General features: G+C 41.3%; 2 protein-coding genes across 2 annotated transcripts in view; both read left to right on the forward strand.

Moving 5' to 3' along the window:
* LOC142151051 (uncharacterized) overlaps positions 1-1,537 on the forward strand; it is a 106,537-nt gene extending 105,000 nt beyond the window's left edge. The window contains exons 6-7 of the transcript XR_012691136.1: positions 435-483; positions 814-1,537. The gene's annotated coding sequence lies outside the window, so the exon portion shown is untranslated. The remainder of the gene's footprint in view (positions 1-434; positions 484-813) is intronic.
* The window catches only part of LOC142151064 (uncharacterized), a 94,507-nt gene that overhangs the window by 32,490 nt on the left and 41,975 nt on the right, over positions 1-20,042 (forward strand). The gene's annotated exons all lie outside the window — the stretch shown is intronic.

The following is a 20,042-nucleotide window of genomic DNA, read 5'->3' on the forward strand; positions in this document are numbered from 1 at the left end:
GAGATATAATATGGGATCTGGGGCACTGTTGCATTATGTTTGATCATACTGTAATTTAAGATGTGACATGGTTTATATAATTCTGTAATCTCTGTCACTATCTCAAAGGGCGTAATTTACAAAGATGCAAAAAAGACCCATAGTGCAATTTCAATTTTGTAATGCCATTTTGCTATTTTTTTTCCAAGCATCCACTTATAAAGATACGAGTGTAGTGTAGTGTTTAAGGATGTGTCTTCATGGCTGCTCCTTATGGAAGAAGCTAAGGATATCTGGGCGTCCTTTACAAAGTTTCTCTCATGCACCATATATTGTGCCCGCATGTGAAAACAAGATTCTGTTGCGGACGTGGCTTCCAGGAAACTGATGGCTCCCTGACTTTTTTTTAAAAAAAAACGTTTAAATGCTTCAAAATCCCAATTTTCATGTAAAAGGGATGATTTGATGGAGCTATTTGCTATACATGACAGACTGTTGTTTAAGGTAGGGCATACTTACCAACTTTCTGTTGGTGAAATCCGGGAGCCTGCAGAGGAGGTGGGCGTGACGGGGGGCGGGGCTCCAAGTGACGTCATTTTGGACCTGCCCCCATGACGTGATGACGCAAAATGCGTCATTTGACAGCGGGGGGCGGGGCCAAACGCCGCGATTCACCGGGAATCGCGGCGTTTGGGACTTAATTCTGCCCACTTCACTAGGAAGTGGGCAGAATTATCCAGATGCGGGGGATTGCCACACTCGCCCGGGAGCCCGGGAGACTCTCGCAAAATGCGGGAGTCTCCCGGATATTTCGGGAGAGTTGGCAAGTCTGAGGTAGGGTTGGATCTATGTGTACGTTCCAGCGATCTAACCTGGGTGGGGGTTCTTTAGTAGAATGCAGATTAAAATAAGTATATGACTAGATACGCAAAAACAAATATATGCACGACCAAGAACAAATTAGTTTAGCTTATATAATTCATTTATGTCACACAGACATACATATCCCACAGTATTTTGTAGTGTTTTAAGCATGTACTATGGCGGTTTAGTACTAAAGCTGGGTACATACTACAGGTTTTTCAACCAATTATCGTTCCAGTCACACGGGAAATGACTTTTGAGTAGAATATTGCATTAGTGTGTACACTTCCACGATCATGTTTTATCGTACCAAAGCACATTGTATTGTTTGATTTGTTTTTATAAACTGACTAAAAATCACTATAAACGATGGAAGAATCTTGTGCCAATTCTACAGCGTGCACATAATCATGACGGTCTGTCCGACAATTCTGCTGATAGTTTCTTGAACAGCGACGCTTTTCTGGGTGTGTATATTTAAATTTATGATGTTGCTTCTTACGTCTTCCAAATGCTATGTTTTCTAAACATGAAGCACATGGAAATAGTGATCTTTTCATACTTAATTTATAATAAATCGTTTTTACATGCTGTATATGACACCTATGTGGTCCTGTATGCAAGTGTATACAACATGAATTGTTAACACATGTGAAAATGCATATTCTCAATAAAGACTCATTTATTTACTGGTGTGACGTGTCCATTTCTTCAATTCTGTATTATCTACTTGTAATTATAATAATAATCTTACTGTCTTATATATGTTTTTCTATGCACACTATACATTTACACTTTGAAGCTAAATTTTGTTACCTATTATGACCTGTGACAGTATGGACCTCCTATGCCTCCCTGTCTGTTGTGTTGCTGGAGACCGACTGGACTTGCCTTGCCACCGTCCCTATTCTTTCTCCCAAATGCGCCCCTCCATGCAGTAGGAGGGGCTTATGATGCTGCCACCACTGGACTCCTTAGCGGCATCCAGAACTGATACTTCTGGGTAACTGTCACTGCTAGTGTACCCCCCCCCCCTCCCACTGGGAACCTGGGCTGGTACCCCTGATCTCTTCCAGTAGATCAGGGTTGCTATGGATGGTTCCCCACCTGGCCTATCACTCTGGCCAGAGCTGTTAGGTAGCAAGCAGAGCGGTGGTACTAGACGCTGGGTCCAAACCACAGAGCAGCCGGATAACAGATTAGATTTGGGTCTAATCTGCAATTCATAGGAATTGCAGAAAGGAAGTCGTTGTCAAGCCGGCTCTTGAAGCTAATTATGTTTATTAGCTCAAGCGTCCTAATTAGGACAGCTCACACTAGTGTATGGTACTAGTGATCATAAGGTCACATGGAACAATAATACATTTCGGTACAAAACCGGTCTCTTTATACAGTTTTGGAGACTAGCTTGGTAGGAGGTAATCCGGCCTCCTGCCTCTTTAACCAATCTGGAATAATTAATGCAGCCGGCACGTGAATCAGCCCAGAGAGGTTAACACCTTTTATCACTGAAGCTAATGGCACAGAGGAGTGTATTCCCCCCCCCCCCCTGTCCACGAGCTGCCAGGGAGAGGGGGGCTCAGTCCACTCACCTCCCCTGGTGCCAGACTGAGGCTGGAGATTTATCTTTTAAATCTCCCGCCTAAAACTACTTCCAGGGAACCTGTGCCGAGGACTGGCACTCCCCCCTGGCTGAAAAACAGTACCAGTGGAGCCCCAGGAGGCGCTGCACCTCCTGGATCTATTTGATTACAAGAGGTTGCCCTGGCAGCCAGCTTCAGGGGGTGAAAGATCCCCCTCTGGACCAAGGTAAGTGTCTTTTCTTTATTATACATTTACATTCACTTTTTTACACATTTCATTCAGTTACACTTTTTAACTCTGTCAGCGCTAGGAGAGTTATCCTGTTCAGCAATGCACACCGGTTAACTGACGGTGCTGCAACGCCTTCACAATCTAACCATTTACATTTATTTATTAAAACACTTATTATACATTTAAAACACTTTCTTCACTCTTTAACCCATACCATTCTGTGGTGCAGGTTCACCTGCCCGGGGGTCGCAGCGCACATGTAACCACACTTCATAACTTAAAACATTTCCACATACTCTTTAATCACGCGGCGCCTAGCGCCAGTGATTTAACCCCTCTGGCCCCCGGCAATAACCCTCGTGGCATCGGAGTCCATTTAAAGATGGCCACCACATTGATGCGGCGGCTGGTAACTGCAGGGACCCAGCCATATGGCCATTATCAAACATGGACAAGCCCATAGGTTCAGTACACCTGTGTACACCTTAGAGTTTGTACCACAGCACGTGTCAAGTGGACAAAAGTGTATTTATCATGAAATGTAAGCACATGTACATACATGTGTGTATATATATATATATATATATATATATATATATATATATATATATATATATACACATATATACACACACATAGGGCCTGAGTCATTAAGGCAGAAAAGGAGTAAATGCTCTCTGGGACAAACCATGTTACAATTCAAGGGGTGCAAATTAGTTTATTATTTTGCACATAAGTTAAATACTGGCTGTTTTTTCATCTAGCACACAAATACTTGCTAGCTTTATAATTACACTGAAATTTAAAATTGATCTTGGACATGTCCTACCCCCAACTATAAATCTGTCCCCACATTTTAAATGTACAATGCAACATGGTTTTGCCCAGGTGCAAATGTTACTCCTTTTTTATGCTTTGCTCTCCTTAATGACTCAGGCCCATAATATCTAAAAAGTCTAATTTACTGGTGTGTTATGTGCACATTTATTTTATGTTGATTTATATACCCTGTGTATTTAATTTTTATTTTTATTCTTGCGCCTATTATGACCATTATCAAACATATGGACAAGTCCGTAAGTTCTGTGTCTGTACCACAGCACCTGTTAACTACTTTGCCCTTTAGTTCAGACTTATCACACAATGTCACCAAAGAAACCAGAATGTTGTTTCTAAAATTCCTTCCTTTTTAAACATATTATTTATATTAACCGGCTGTGAAATATTAATTTCTCACACTACAGATCTGTATATTCAGAACTATCATCTATATAAACTATTAAGTTGCTACAACATTAAAGACATGTATACCTATCTGAACATTAATTTATGTCTATATGTTTATATGATCTGTTTGTGTTATGTAAAAGCAAATGTTTAAAATTGCCATTTGTTAAGACCTACATGTGGGACCATTTGAAGTAGACATCCTGTACAAAGGGTACAGCCTGGGCGCTCTGCTGCGGTCCTATGTGTTGGCCTTAATAAATGGTAATTGTAAACATTTGTTTTTACATCATATCAACATCATTATTTAGCCCACAGTTTAATGCTGTATGTAATTACATTAATAAAACTAAATCTTTTAACTTTTGAGCTAGAGTCTTCCATCAATATTTTTTTTATACATGTGAAACAAATCAGGATAATTTTTCTCGAGTTTGAGCAATTTCTTCTTGACATCATTCATGTTTGCCCTTAATTCCTTAAAATATTGATTCAGCTGTGATTCAACGCAAAATGTGCATAAGAACCTGGACTATAAATTATTGGTCGGGACAGGCTCCTATCAGAACCGCTGTTGGGGTTAATCAGTTTGAATAAATTACCAAGTCCCTGGGGTAGATTGGCGTGCCGGGGGTGGGGCTCCAAAATCGCGTCATTTTGGACCCGTCCCTGTGATGTAATGACGCAAAACGCTGCATTTTACAGCAGGGAGCAGGGCCAAATGCTGCGATTCCCAGAGAATCGCTGCATTTTGGCCCTAATTCAGATGTGAGATTGCCAAACTCCCGGGAGTCTGTGAAATCCACCCGAAATTCGGGAGTCTCCCGGACATTCCGGGAGAGTTGGCAAGTATGGACAAGCCACTGCGACTGGGACTGAGCCTTCAACCCAGAGAGAGGAAGCTGTAGGGGAAGGTAGACAATCAGATGCACTCGGAGGACTGCCAGGACCACTGAGAGCAGTGTGGACATTTGTCAGAGATTTGGAGAAGTCAGGGTGGACTCTGTGGGAATTCATAGAAAGGGGAAAATTTGGAAACACTGGAGTGTCAGCTCTTGTGCATGAACTGTGTTATTTTTACATATGAGTTTTTTATTAATGCAACTTGAATCCAGTACGGTGGTGGAGTAAATAAAGTGGAGTTTCTAATGGGAGATGGTCTTGTATCGATTATTATTGTGAACTGTGACTTTCCTGTGACACATATTAACATTAACCTCTGTGTCCAATTTAATGAGCAGGATTCCCATTTCCAGTTGCCCAGACCCCACCAGCAGTTACACCGGCCCCCTGCTCAACCCTCTGATTATACTGTAATGTATAATTCACCATTAATAAACAAGCACCGTGGCCACAACAGTTACAATGGAGGGGAGCAGGGTAAGGAGCAGCGTGACCTGGTCATGTCCACTGTGATGTTTCAAGGGGCTGCAAAGTCTGGAGGTATGTATATGGTATATAATATATAACATACTTGCCAACTCTCGGAAACAAGTTTCCGGGAGAGGGGGCGTGACTGGAGGGCGGGAGGGGGTGGGACGAGGCCAAACGTGTCATTTTGGTTCCGCGAGTCCCCCCGAAAACGTAATTTATGTCGCGGGGGGCGGGGCCAAAATGACGCGATTGGCCTCGTCCCGCCCCCTCCCGCCCTCCAAAATGGCGTCAATCAGGAATCCAGGATGCGGGAGAAGAGCCCGGGAGACTGAACCGAATTTCGGGAGTCTCCCGGACATTCCGGGAGAGTTGGCAAGTATGATAGATAATGATATGGTACATAATATATAATAGGGTGTAAAATAAAGTGCACTACAGATATATACACACATATGTATAGATAGGAAATACCATGTATATATTATAGTAGGAACACTATTCATATCACATACATTACATAGGAAGAAGAATAGACTGTGTACAAGACAGAGCTATGAGCTCAATGCTGGATTAGTAATGGAAACAGTAGAGGAAAATAATTATAGATAATGTATAATATTATGTGTCCTCAATATAGTACAGATTAGTGAATATCTGCTGTACTTTACCTCTGTAGGCAAATACAAACAGCGTCTCGTAAACAGCAGAAACTATACTGTAAAAAACATCACTAGAGTAAAATATATATTTGTTATTAGTGTCCTTACATTTGATGAGCGGCGGCCATTCTGTTATAGTCTTCCGGACTCCACGAAGGTTTTGCATCACATCCTCTGGTTACATCAGGTGACGCTGTGGAGGAGGCGTGGCCAAAGTCTCCAGACGCCATTTTATGTGGTGGAAAATGTTATTTATTCACAGGTAATGTATTATATATCTATATTATATTATTATTATTATTATTATTATTATTATTATTATTATTATTATTATTATTATTATATAGAGGAGAAGGGTCTGTACAGTGATATATGAGGAGGAATAAGACAGCTCCCAGCACACACTGTGTATTATATCCATATTATATTATGTTATTATATAGAGGAGAGGGTCTGTACAGTGATATATGAGGAGGAATAAGAAAGCTCCTAGCACACACTGTGTATTATATCCATATTATATTATGTTATTATTATATAGAGGGGAAGGGTCTGTAGAGTGATATATGAGGAGGAATAAGACAGCTCCCAGCACACACTGTGTATTATATACCTATTATATTATGTTATTATTCTATAGAGGAGAGGGGTCTGTACAGTGATATATGAGGAGGAATAAGACAGATCCCAGCACACACTGTGTATTATATCCATATTATATTATGTTATTATTATATAGAGGAGAGGGATTTGTACAGTGATATATGAGGAGGAATAAGACAGCTCCCAGCACACACTGTGTATTATATCCATATTACATTACGTTATTATTATTATATAGAGGAGAGGGGTCTGTACAGTGATATATGAGGAGGAATGAGACAGCTCCCAGCACACACTGTGTATTATATCCATATTATATTATTATTATTATTATTATTATTATATAAAGGGGAGGGGTCTGTACAGTGATATATGAAGAGGAATAAGACAGCTCCCAGCACACACTGTGTATTATATCCATATTATATTATGTTATTATTCTATAGAGGAGAGGGGTCTGTACAGTGATATATGAGGAGGAATAAGACAGCTCCCAGCACACACTGTGTATTATATCCATATTACATTATGTTATTATTATTATATAGAGGAGAGGGGTCTGTACAGTAATATATAAGGAGGAATGAGACAGCTCCCAGCACACACTGTGTATTATATCCATATTATATTATTATTATTATATAGAGGAGAGGGGTGTGTACAGTGATATATGAAGAGGAATAAGACAGCTCCCAGCACACACTGTGTATTATATCCATATTATATTATGTTATTATTCTATAGAGGAGAGGGGTCTGTACAGTGATATATGAGGAGGAATAAGACAGCTCCCAGCACACACTGTGTATTATAACCATATTATATTATGTTATTATTATATAGAGGGGAGGTGTCTGTACAGTGATATATGAGGAGGAATAAGACAGCTCCCAGCACACACTGTGTATTATATCCATATTATATTATATTATATAGAGTAATGGGGTCTGTTCAGTAGTATATGAGGAGGAATAAGACAGATCCCAGCACACACTGTGTATTATATCCATATTATATTATGTTATTATTATATAGAGGAGAGGGGTCTGTACAGTGATATATGAGGAGGAATAAGACAGATCCCAGCACACACTGTGTATTATATCCAAATTATATTATGTTATTATTATATAGAGGAGAGGGTCTGTACAGTGATATATGAGGAGGAATAAGACAGCTCCCAGCACACACTGTATTATATCCATATTATATTATGTTATTATTATATAGAGGAGAGGGTCTGTACAGTGATATATGAGGAGGAATAAGACAGCTCCCAGCACACACTGTATTATATCTAGAGATGGTCACTGACCCCTGTGTTTTGGTTTTGGATTCGGTTTTGGATCTGCATTACCGTCGTGTTTTAGTTTTGGTTTTGCAAAACCGCCATAGCGTGTTTTGGTTTTGGTTTTGTTTGGTTTTGTTTTGCTATTTTTATGGAAATCAATGTTTTTGGGCCTAAAATAACCCAATTTAGTGCTCCAACTGTTTCATAGATAAGTAATCTAATTGTAGAGGTAATAAATCATCCAAAAAACAGTTTAATTCCTGTTAGGTAGGCCTTCATTTATTCTACACACAAAACAGATTGTCTTCCTCTCCATCTATGCATATTGGCAATGCAGCCATCCTCTTTGGATGTATATTACAGCCTACACTTATAGTTCAACTTGTAGAAAATACACAAAAACTCAGCCGTTATAGACTGTACAATATAAATTTAAATGGACAAAGCCAGTTTGGTTTCTGGCTCTCTAGGCCCCCATCCACTTGTCGAAAATAACAAAAAATTCAGCCGTTATGGACTGTACAATATTAAGTGAAATGGACAAAGCCAATTTGGGGTCACTCTGTCTATGACACCCTACCCTTAAGGAGAAATTGCCCAAACAGCAGCCTTTCAAGACGGTACGTGATATGGAAATGCCACAAGTCCCTTTCCTCTTTGGGGGCAAATTGCACCCTACACTTACATAGAAAGTTTTAAAAAGATGTTATCGTCGTCATCTTCAGCTTCATCCTCACCCTCATCAGTGTGTACGTCATCATCACAGACTATCAATTCATCGCCGCTTGAATCCGCCATTAGAGAACAGTCAGTGCTTGGATGGTGAAGGCCTTCCTCGTGGAAGATGTAGTTCATTTTTATAAACATCATTTTCTCCACATTTTTGGGAAGTAACCTTCTACGGCGATCACTGACTAAGTTCCCTGCTGTACTGAATACTCGTTCAGAGTACACACTGGAGGGTGGGCAGCTTAGGTATTGCAAAGCAAGTTTGTACATGGGTTTCCAAATGGCCTGCTTTTCTTCCCAGTAAGGAAAGGGACTGTCTGACATTTCCATATCAACTACCTCTTGAAAGTAATCCTCCACCATCCTTTGCATGTTTATACTCGTATTGGATGGAGTTATGGGCAAAGTGACACATTTTTTTGAAAAATCCTTCAAACCAGCCCAGATGTTAAATTGTTCTGGTCTGCCCCCTGCGTCTTCCCTGCTTCTTTTTGGGAAATTTAATATTTTACGAGCAGCAGCAGCTTGAGAAATTGAAGGAGGACACGTTGTCAAGCCGAGGCCCAGTTCAGCGGCCAACTTGCTGAGCAATAGCTCCTTGCAAAAGTTCACATCTCGCTCATTTACAAGTAAAGACTCAATGTAGGTTTTAAACCTTGGATCAAGCACAGTGGCCAAAACGTACTGATCCGAGTTCAAGATCTTAATAACTCGAGGATCATTGTGAAGTGAATTAAGTACTTGATCGACAAGGCCAACATACTTTGCTGAATTGCTTGCTTTCAGCTCCTCCTTCATTTTCTCAAGCTGCTTTTCCAATAGTCTAATTAAAGGAATGACTTGGCTCAAACTAGCAGAGTCTGCACTGACCTAACATGTCACAACTTCAAATGGTTTCAGCACCTTGCACAGGACTGAAAGGATTCCCCACTGTGCAAGAGTGAATTACATCCCCCCTCCTTTCCCAATGTCATGGCTTGTGCAATATGCTTGGATGGCTTTGTGCTGTTCCTCCATCCTCTGAAGCATGTACAGGGTGGAATTCCACCTAGTTACCACCTCTTGCTTAAGTGGGTGGCAGGGCAAGATAAACTGCTCTTGGAGCTGCTGTAATCTCCTACATGCTGTGGCTGAATGCCTGAAATGGCCTGAAATTTTACGTACCACCGAAAGCATCTCCTGCACCTCACGGTTATTTCGTAGGAAGCTCTGCACCACCAAGTTGATGGTGTGAGCAAAACAGGGAATATGTTGGAAATCACCCAGCTGTAATGCTCGCACTATATTGTTGGCGTTATCAGAAATGACATACCCTAGGGAGAGTCCAAGTGGTATAAGCCATGCATCAATCACATCTCTCAGTTTGCGTAACAAATTGTCAGCTGTATGCCTGTTAGTGAAGCCGGTGATACAAAGAGTGGCCTGCCTGTGACAAATGTTACGTAGTGGTGTACATGCTGCTGCTGTTCCTGCTGGTGAAGGTGAATGACCAACCCAGTGGGCTGTCACAGTCATATAGTCTTTGGTTTGGCCACTTCCACTTGTCCACATATCTGTGGTTAAGTGGGCAGAATGGCATTTTTCAGCGCAATCTCTACATTTTTACACACTTTTTGGTATAGTTGTGGAATTGCTTTACGGGAGAAATGGTGTCGCGATGGAATTCTGTAACGCGGACACAAAACCTCAATTAACTGGGAAAAACCAGCTGCGTTTATTGTGGAGATTGGACGCAGATCTAACACTAACATTGCAGCCATGGCGTCTGTGATTCGCTTGGTGACTGTCATATTTGCTTCCCCTCGCAAATGATTGTTTCACAGTTAATTGCTGAAATGTAGGACTGCTCATTTTCTTGACCTGCCTCTGGGTTGACGATTCACCCCCAGCAGCAGCAGCAGCAGCAGTGGGACTAACGCTTTCTTCAGAGGAATCAATAATAGTGCAGGAGTCATCCAGCCTTAAGTGGGATGCCGGGCTAACTCCGAGCGCTACTGAGGATATTGATGAGGATGGTGTGGTGGGTGTATTTTGTAGTCGTCGGGATGTCGGTAAGCGCAGGGTTTTAGCTGATGATGGAGTGCTTGTATTTTTTTTGGAAAGAACTTTCAGCTTTTCCCAACACTTTGCCATGAACTCTCGTTAAATGGCGTAACATAGACGAGGTTCCAAGATGGTTAAGGTCCCTCCCTCGACTGATTGTGGCTTGACATACACTACAAATGGCTATACAATTGTCTGGATTTGGGTAGAAATAATTCCACACATAAGAAGTGGATTTTTTTGTTTTATGCCCAGGCATGACAATGGCCTTTTTCTTGTCACGTGCCAGAACTGCTGCCACTGGTGCAGGACTTACACAAACAACCTCATCCTCATCAACATCCTCATTAGCGCCCTCGTCACCTACACAAATCTCCCCCTCATCATCTTCTAATTCCAAAGTGGCATCTTCAATTTGGGTATCATCGGCTACACTCGGGCTATTAAGGCACACATCAGCAGAATGATCACGATTAGAAATCCCACTGTTGGATGGTCTCTCCACAGGGATTGTTGTCATTTGTGAATCAGAGCAAACATTCTCCTCTAATGCCTTACTGTTATCTTGCAGCTCGACTTTGACGCGTAACAGTAGTTGTGCACCAATTGTAGGCTGGGTAACTTTTTGGGATCTGCCACTAATAGCCAAAGGTGAAGGCCTCATTCTCTTTTTGCCACTGCGTGTGTAGAACGGCATGTTTGCAATTTTTTTTTTATCGGCACTTAACTTTTGCTCAGTAACACTTCTTTTTCGCTTCAACACAGTCAATTTTTTTTTTGTTTTTTGCACTAATTTGGAAACACATATTATATTATGTTATTATTATATAGAGGAGAGTGGTCTGTACAATGATATATGAGGAGGAATAAGACATCTCCCAGCACACACTGTGTATTATATCCATATTATATTATGTTATTATTATTATATAGAGGAGAGTGGTCTGTACAGTGATATATGAGGAGGAATAAGACAGCTCCCAGCACACACTGTGTATTATATCCATATTATATTATGTTATTATTATATAGAGGGGAGGGGTCTGTACAGTGATATGTGAGGAGGAATAAGACAGCTCCCAGCACACACTGTGTATTATATCCATATTATAATATTTTATTATATAGAGGGTAACATTGCTGTATGTAATCTTTATAGGAATGTTACGTTTTTGGTTGATAAAGTGATCACTGTCAGTATTTCTCTTAGTGCTTTAAAAGTCTTAACCCCTTAATTATTTTCACTTTTTTTACCAGACCATTTTCTGCTTGTTCTCTATGCTGACAAAACGTAGAATAACATTTTTATTTGTTATGGTATTCAGGGGAATTTTATATAGTTTTTCTTGTCATGAGAGATGTGGCTTTCTATTGGATAACTGTGTGCAGACACTGACAGACTGATGAGCTGCTGTGTGAGGAGCAGTATAGCTGCAGCTGGTCTGTACAGTTCTCTCCTCCTCCTCCTGTCCAGTCCTAGTGGAAGCATGAGAAGGAGGAAAGGGGAACGGAGAAGGAAAATAGTGAAACAGAAATGCTCCAGGCTGAAATGTAGAGATGACAATCACTGGTGCTGCTCATGCACTTACTTATGTGCAGCGGGAAGTGCACAGTTGGAGTAGTGAGGACTGGTCATCTACACAGACAGCACCAGTGTAACCATATCTCTTTAAACACTGGAACTTGCACATTGCAATATTAGTTGTTACAAGGGCATTTTATTTTATTTTTTAAAGCAGACCCTTGTAAAATTCGGCCATGGATGGAAGCCTGATAATGAATGTGTCGTAGGTGAAGGAGACAGGATAGAACCATCTGGCAGAAAAGGAAAGAGCAGAGTTCAGGAGGAGAGATGGACATGTAAATGATTAAGTAAAGTGTTGGAGCAACATAACTGGGTGAGTGCAGAAGAAATACTAGGGTTGGTGAATTGGGGTGAGTTATTGCTGGGAGTAATGAGGAGGAGTTGTTATTGGAAATAGCATTAACATGTAGCTCTGGTGATGGAAAGGTTAGAATGGAGGGATGGTAATTACTGGGTAGAGAGGTGTCGGTGATGGTTTGGGCAGACAGCAGTGTGTGGACATTGGACAGAGCAGAATAAACGGTATGCAGGCTGGAGAAGTATGGCTGGGGTGAAGAAAGACTTGGTAAGATGAGGATTCTTTGGCAGTCATTGGTGGGAAGGATCAGGACGTTACAGAAAGCTGTAAATGAATCTGCCTGAGGCACACATGAGATGATAGAGGTGGGCAGACTGGAGGTAGGAGGACAAGCTGCCAGAGCTCAGGAAGAGACTGTCGGGGGACAGAAGATGATGTGGTACTGCAGTGACAGTAATCCTGGTTTTGGGTGTAGGAGGAGGTTGAATGTAAGAGGAGCTGCAGGTTTCAGAAACTGGTGGCAGGGGAAGGACATGTCCTAAATGGCAGAGGGTCGTAAAGATCTGAGTTTGTAGGTGGACTGTGTTCTGTCATAGGTGTATGTGTGCTTGTGAATAGGCTGAAGATGTGGTGTGATCGGTGCGTGTTTGGTTGTGAATAGGCTGAGAGTATTATGTGCTTTCCATCTATGTGCTTGTGAAGATCTAGTAGTTGATCTTATTAATGTACTTTTACTGCATTGTAATTCTGTCAGGTGCATCTTATACTGTAATAAGTACTATAATTCCCTTTAACTCCTGTTAACATAATTCACATATGAACTAAATTTCAAACAATAATATGAAACAATAATGTTCTTTTAAACTTTTTAGCAGCTTCTCCTTTATTTTTTTATTTGTTTTTTTTAAACACATGAAAAACAAAAATAAATTATACAAAAAAACAAATACACAAACATGATATCTTTGATGCATAATGCTACTCATTTACAATTGGTATATCACAAACCAACAATTTATGAAGCAGTATTCACAGTAACACCGATTAGTCTGTTTTCCATAATATATGTGGCAGCATTGAAGAAGAATGCGATTTATATGACTCGCCACAAATAGCTTTTTAGTATTACTAAGATGCAGCAAAAGGTGCATAAGTAATTAGAGAGTACCAGCAGAATTGCAAACTTCTACACCGAACGGGTCTTCCAAAGTGATCCTCTCTCCCCAACCTCCAGTAAGTGAATTAATCAGAAGACACCAAGTTATTGGAGCAAGCTCGATATCTGGACATGTACCACCTGGACCATATTTTAGGATATTTTGATTTAGCATTTCTACATGTGTACATGTATTTTTCATGTTGTACAGTGGCATTAACTAGCACCCTCCACTTATGAAAATCAGGAGTCAGGCGCCAGCCACGTCCTAGAAATCACCACCTTGGCAAGGGTCATTAAATTGAAAACATATGCAGCTATATACTTATTTGTTAAGTCTTCTAGCGAAATACCATATAGACAACATTTGGGATTCATGGGGAAGGGGGCAAGGGGAACAGTATTAAGAACACATTCCCAAACTTCTGACCAAAAAGTATTTATAACCGGGCAGCCCCATAGCATATGCCAGAAAGCAATAGACGGTGAACAACATTTTGGACAAGACGAGTCACTTCTTCGACCCATACGATGCCAACTAACTGGGATAAGGTATACCCTGTGCAGCACATAGAAATGTATTTGTTGGTAGGGAAGGCAGGATGTGGCACTGCAGAGACACTTCAGTATATGAGACCACTCCTCGTCCAAAAGAGGGCCTAGATCCACTTGCCATTTGGCTTTCAGAGAGTCTAAGTCATTCGGAGCAAGTGAATAAGGTTTGAGTAGATTTGGGATATAGTGTTTCTCGTACCCACTCTTTGAAGAAGACTCTTGAGAGGAGATGGTTGAATTAATGGAGGGGAGGCAGCAAACTGTGTGTTAAGAGAGTGTCTTAGTTGAAGGTTACAATAAAATGCAGAGTTAGGAATTCCCTTTTCCTGCGACAGTTGCGCAAAGGTTTTCAAGGAACCAGACTGATACAACTGCCCAATATTCACAATATTGTATCTCCGCCATATATTGTATTCTCTCGGTTTATTAAGTTGCGGGAAGGAGGGATTATGCCACAAAGGGGTAGAGCTGTCATAACCTTGACCTGTCAATATATTGGGGGAAATACACCAAATCTCCACGGCCTGTTTAACAATTGGGGCCACCGGACTCAGACATTTCCCCATGGGCAATAAAAGCTCATTACCAGAAGCATAGGACTCCGTCTGCTCACCAAGAAAACTCAACAAATCATTAGTCATTAGTCAGATCAATACATACAAGGACTGGAGAGTGATCTGAAATGCCCCTGGAAAGGCATTCAATGGAGGTGAGACATGGTGATAGAGATAGGGAGGGTAAAATTAAATCTATCCGCGATAAGGTGTAGTAACTGATAGAACTGTTGTTTTTCAAGGTTTCTACATCTCCACACATCAACCAGGCCCATTTCTTCCGCAAGGCGAGAAAAAGGGGTGGGACCGCCAGTGAGATGTGCATTTGACTCTTGCCATCTACCTAGTCCAGTGTGAAGAACGTTGTTCAAATCTCCGTAACACACCATCGGGGTGGCCGGTGAGAGTGCCATGAAAGTGGAAGTCTTACACAAAATCTGACTGTTATAGGGGGGCGGAAAATAAATTGCCTGGATCACAAGCGGGGAGAAGTTAACAACCACCCTGAGAAACACTTATCTCAGATAAGGATCAATTTGCACATGTTCTATAGTAACAGTTAGAGATTTATTGACTAATATAGAAACTCCTCTGGAGTTAGTAGAATGTGTAGAATGATACACCCAGCCCACCCATTGACGCTTGAAAGCTAAGACTTTGCTACCGTAGAGATGTGTCTCAACTAAACAGGCTATATCTACATTGTATTTTTGAAGCTGAGATAACACAAGTGAGCGTTTAATCTTTTCGTTCAACCCTCTGGTGTACCAGGCAAACAGGCGAAGCACCCGCACCCAAGGCAGGTTCTTACAGTCATGCAAAGTCATACAATTATGGGGAGCATCAGATATATGGTATGAGGAAACTGCTGCAGAGAGGAGTCTGGAGTCCCGCTCCGTGCATACTGAAAAGTAGTTAAGTAGATATGGAAGCATTGTGGTGAAAACAAAAAAGACAACAAACATACAAAGTAAACTGAGTTAAGTACATTCTAAGAGCAAAACTGTTCTATACAGAAGGCTGGAATATGAAAATAATGTATCTTCTGATAACCCCACCCCGTATACCCCCAATAAACTAACTAAGGTATACGTCATCCCTAAACAAACCTTTTAAACACTATAACTCTAAAACAGAAATTATGAAAAATCCCTTCTAAACAACTATGGAATAGAGGAGCTGTACAGTCCTAGCTATACCTAGTATAGATCCTCCTAAGATGAATTGGTAGCTGATTCTCCACCGCCAGTCCTGTAAAACAAAAAAGAGTAGGACACACTCTACAGCTACATTTAGTAAAACATAGTGGCATTAACTCTCATAGTTCCAATCACTATAAGAACATTAAGGCACATTTCTTGCTCTCTCCAGAGGAGGTCTTTCCAACCATACCATGGCCTGCTGCGGTGTAGAAAAGAAGTGGTGTCAACCCTGCGTCTCCACCGGAAGCCTAGCCAGAAACAGCATAGAATATGGCAGATTTAGCTCACATAGCTTTTGTTTAACTGAAGTGAATTGGGCTCTGGACTTCTGGACATCCAACGCGAAGTCCGGAAATACTGAGACAGCGGTGTTATCAAACTTCAAAGGGCCTTTTTGGCGAATCAATCTAAGGACTGCATCTCTATCCTTGAAATGCAGAAGTTTTGCTATAATAGTCCTTGATGGCGCCCCAGGTGGAGGTGCTTGAGGTGGAAGGCGATGCGCCCATTCTACTGCCAATTGGGGTGAAAAAGCCTCTTTTCTGAATTGTTCAATTAACCAGGTCTCCAGAAACTGTTCTGGAGCAGATCCTTCTGCATGTTCCGGCAGACCGACAAATCGGAGATTAATGAGCCTCAGGCGGCCCTCTAGATCCATCAATTTGGTTTTACATTGAGAAACTTGCGTAGCAAGGCTCTGCATTTCCCCCTTTTTCGCATTTTTTGCATTTCATGCCTCAAAAGGGAAATATCAGCCTGAACTTCACCAATTTTATCAGTGACCCTTTTTTCTGAGGCCGTAATAGCGGATAACACCTGTTGAATAGACGTTGAATCTACTTGCTCTTGTTGGTTAGCATCAGAAGAGGATTGAGAGTTAGGTGGTGGAGCCTGGACCTCCCCAGTCAAAGTGGAGGAAGACTGGCGGGCAAAGCGCTTGAGTCTAGTCGCGGCTGTCTGTCCATGTTTACCCATTTTTATTTATTTAATTTTTTATATATATATTTTTTGTATCTTTTTTTGTGGAAAGTTATGGAGCGGAGCTTGTAGTGGTGTCACCTAGTTTAGCCAAGCTGTTGCGTTTCAGGCTTTACCTATCAGTAGTATTTCAAAAATAAAAATCCACTCAACGCCCTCAAAGTTCCAAATTGTCCCAGCTCCGTAATAGTGCAGATAGATTGTTAAAACAGGTTTCTGCGTCAGAAATGCGCAATTGTAATGAAGAAATATCACTTATAATACTCTTTATTTTGACTACCCTCTGCCGCTTAACCTTGAGGTGCACGCAAACAGGTCTGTGATTGTAAGCTCAACAGGCAAGTACAAACAGGGAGCCGCCGGCAGTAGTTATCAGGGGACAGGGAACCCAGTTAAAGTGCCTTTACTCACTGTTTACCAACTTGCAGGAGGTCAGATGATTCTCAGAGGATATTCTCAGGGTTGAGCTTTTCTCTCCTGTTAAATAATTCAGAATTATGCCCCTTACTCCAAGCACAGCCTGTGATAGCAGGATATCCAAAGTAAAAATGGCGGCCGCCCCCCAGCCAGAGCCCGCGAAACTTAATGTCAGCACAGTGTAGTCTACAGGGTGCAGCCACCCCCCGGACTGGCCCTAGAGGGCAGATAGGTCGATATTTCCTAATGGGGAGACAGTCCTGCAGGTAGCCTATCATGGACACATTAAGAATGGACAAGGTTAGAAATCAAATTAGTTACGTTTATTGAATTTCACCTTTGAGATCATCTGCCTACTGACCGGAGAGGTGAGGTATTCTGGGAATATCACTGTAAATATTGTGTTTTTTGCATATTTAACCCATTAAACAAAAAAATCCAAATCATTTTACTTTTTTATATATCTCTGTCCTTACACCGAATTACACAGTAGTAACAAATACATCCGGTGAGCGTGTGACACACAGGAACTATCTCACAGTGTCTCCACCGCACTCCAACAATGACTAGAAGATCATCATCATCAACATTTATTTATATTGCACCAGCATATTCCATAGCTCTTTACAATTGGAAACAAACACAGTAATAAAAGAATACTGGGTAAAACTGGTAGAGAGATGAGAGGGTCCTGCTCGGAAGCTTGCAATCTATTGGAAGATCCTGGAACTCACCAAAAAGATCATCAAATTGGTAACTGGAGAGGTGACTGCTGGGAGTAGAACATTATACAGTAACACTAGGAGATGCATTTGGATGATGACTATATCATTGTTTGTCAGGTTCTTATAAGGTGTCAGGATATTAATGTCTATTTCTCCATGCAGGAGCAGGTAAATTTAGAATTTAGAAGGAAACAAGGATATGATGATGATGGAGAATCACTGGCCGCTCACATCACTGGGTAAGAGGTGACAATCATTTATTGTAAAGGACAAAGCAGTTTTGAGGGCCACCTAGATACACACATAATCTGATAATCACCAATAAACAATGTATTCAGTCACTGTGTCTTCTACAGATGGATCCAGTAACAGAAATACCCCAGAGAGATGTCTGTGTCCTCTTTATTCACAGGATTGTACAAGGGAAAATCACAGTATTCTGCAGGAGTATCAGGTAGATGGAATTGTGGGTCTCACCAGATTATCTAAGTGACTTTTCACTATATGAACTGTAGAGCAGCTGTGGGGGTGTTATACGTAATAATACTAATTTTTTTAATCTGAAAGTGTTATTTTATTATTTTGTGGATTATTAAAGGGTGATGACCTTACTGATCTTAAGATAGAAGATATAGAGGAAGAAGAGAAGTGTGTGATGGGTGATCAGCAGTGTAAGGAGGAGAAAATCCCTACAGATATCAGTACTGGTGAGTAATAAACACTTATTGCAGAAAAAAATTCTCCTTGTTCCATCACTAACACAGACGGGGAGTCAGAAGCCATCAGCTACTATTAGCCTCATGTTCTCCTCCTCATATCATTGTGTGCTGACAGCCCAGAGATCTGACCAGTCTCCTCCTCACATCATATCATTGTGTGCTGACAGCCAAGAGATCTGACCAGTCTTCTCACTTATTTTCTTATATCGGTGCAAAGGACGTCACCTTAGTGATTTAATTATAGATCAGTGGGATGAAACACCGTTTGATATTACCCATAATCGTCCCTATTCACAGGTACATGTGACATTATCTATGATCCCCCTGTGAAATAATTCTTGAGTGAGAACTTGGCATTTTGTATCCAAGAAGGAACACATAAGAAGATGTATGACGTTATAAAGAGAGGTTATCCCACCGGAGTACACTGTGGTGTTTCACACAGTAGTCAAATTGGTGAGGGTACATCTGAGTACACAAAGTATGGGGGTTTGGTAATGTGCAATGGAGTACAAAGAGTTTTGAGGCAATGCCTGGGCAGCGCTTAGTGTGTAATGAGATACACGGAGGTGTTGGTACTGTTTGAACATCACGTAGGGTGCAATAAGGTACACAGAGGTGTTCTCACATGTTGAGCAGTGCGTAGCATGTAATGAGGTTCACGGAAGTGTTGGCAGTTTTTGAACAGTTTGTAGCTTACAATAAACAGAAGTATACAAGGGAGTATATCGCCCGCTGTGGATCAAAGATAGACAGCAAGTGTAGTGGTAGTGGAGTAAACACACACAATTGACAAGAACTAGCAGGCGGGATTGGCGCATCCAAATACTCTGGCGTGGAGTCTAAGACCCCCACTGGACTTCACCATCGTTCCCCGCAAGAGGATCTGGACTTTTCTCACTGAGATCCCAAGTCGCGGCTCAGTGTTGTTGGTTTCTTCCATAAAAGCACCAGAGTACTTAGATTGTATGAGGGCTCTGCCAAAAACACTGCAGGTGTGGGTTTTGGTGTGCTAGACACAGGACTTGAAGAAATGCGATGGGATGCTGTACTTCCTGGTATAGTCTTGGCAGGGGTGGGGTACCAATGCTCGAGGACGAGAATTCCGACAGGAGGGAAGTGGACCGAAGAATTCCGATGCTTATGATAGCGACATCTAATAAATGTAGATTTACCCAAAAAGCTAACACAAACCATTTGCGAGAGCACTGAATCCCGGAACTGTCATTCTGCACACAGCTAAGTTACCGACAGTCAGTTTGCTGCACA

The sequence above is a fragment of the Mixophyes fleayi genome, chromosome 4, assembly GCF_038048845.1.
Source record: "Mixophyes fleayi isolate aMixFle1 chromosome 4, aMixFle1.hap1, whole genome shotgun sequence".
Lineage (NCBI taxonomy): Eukaryota > Metazoa > Chordata > Amphibia > Anura > Limnodynastidae > Mixophyes > Mixophyes fleayi.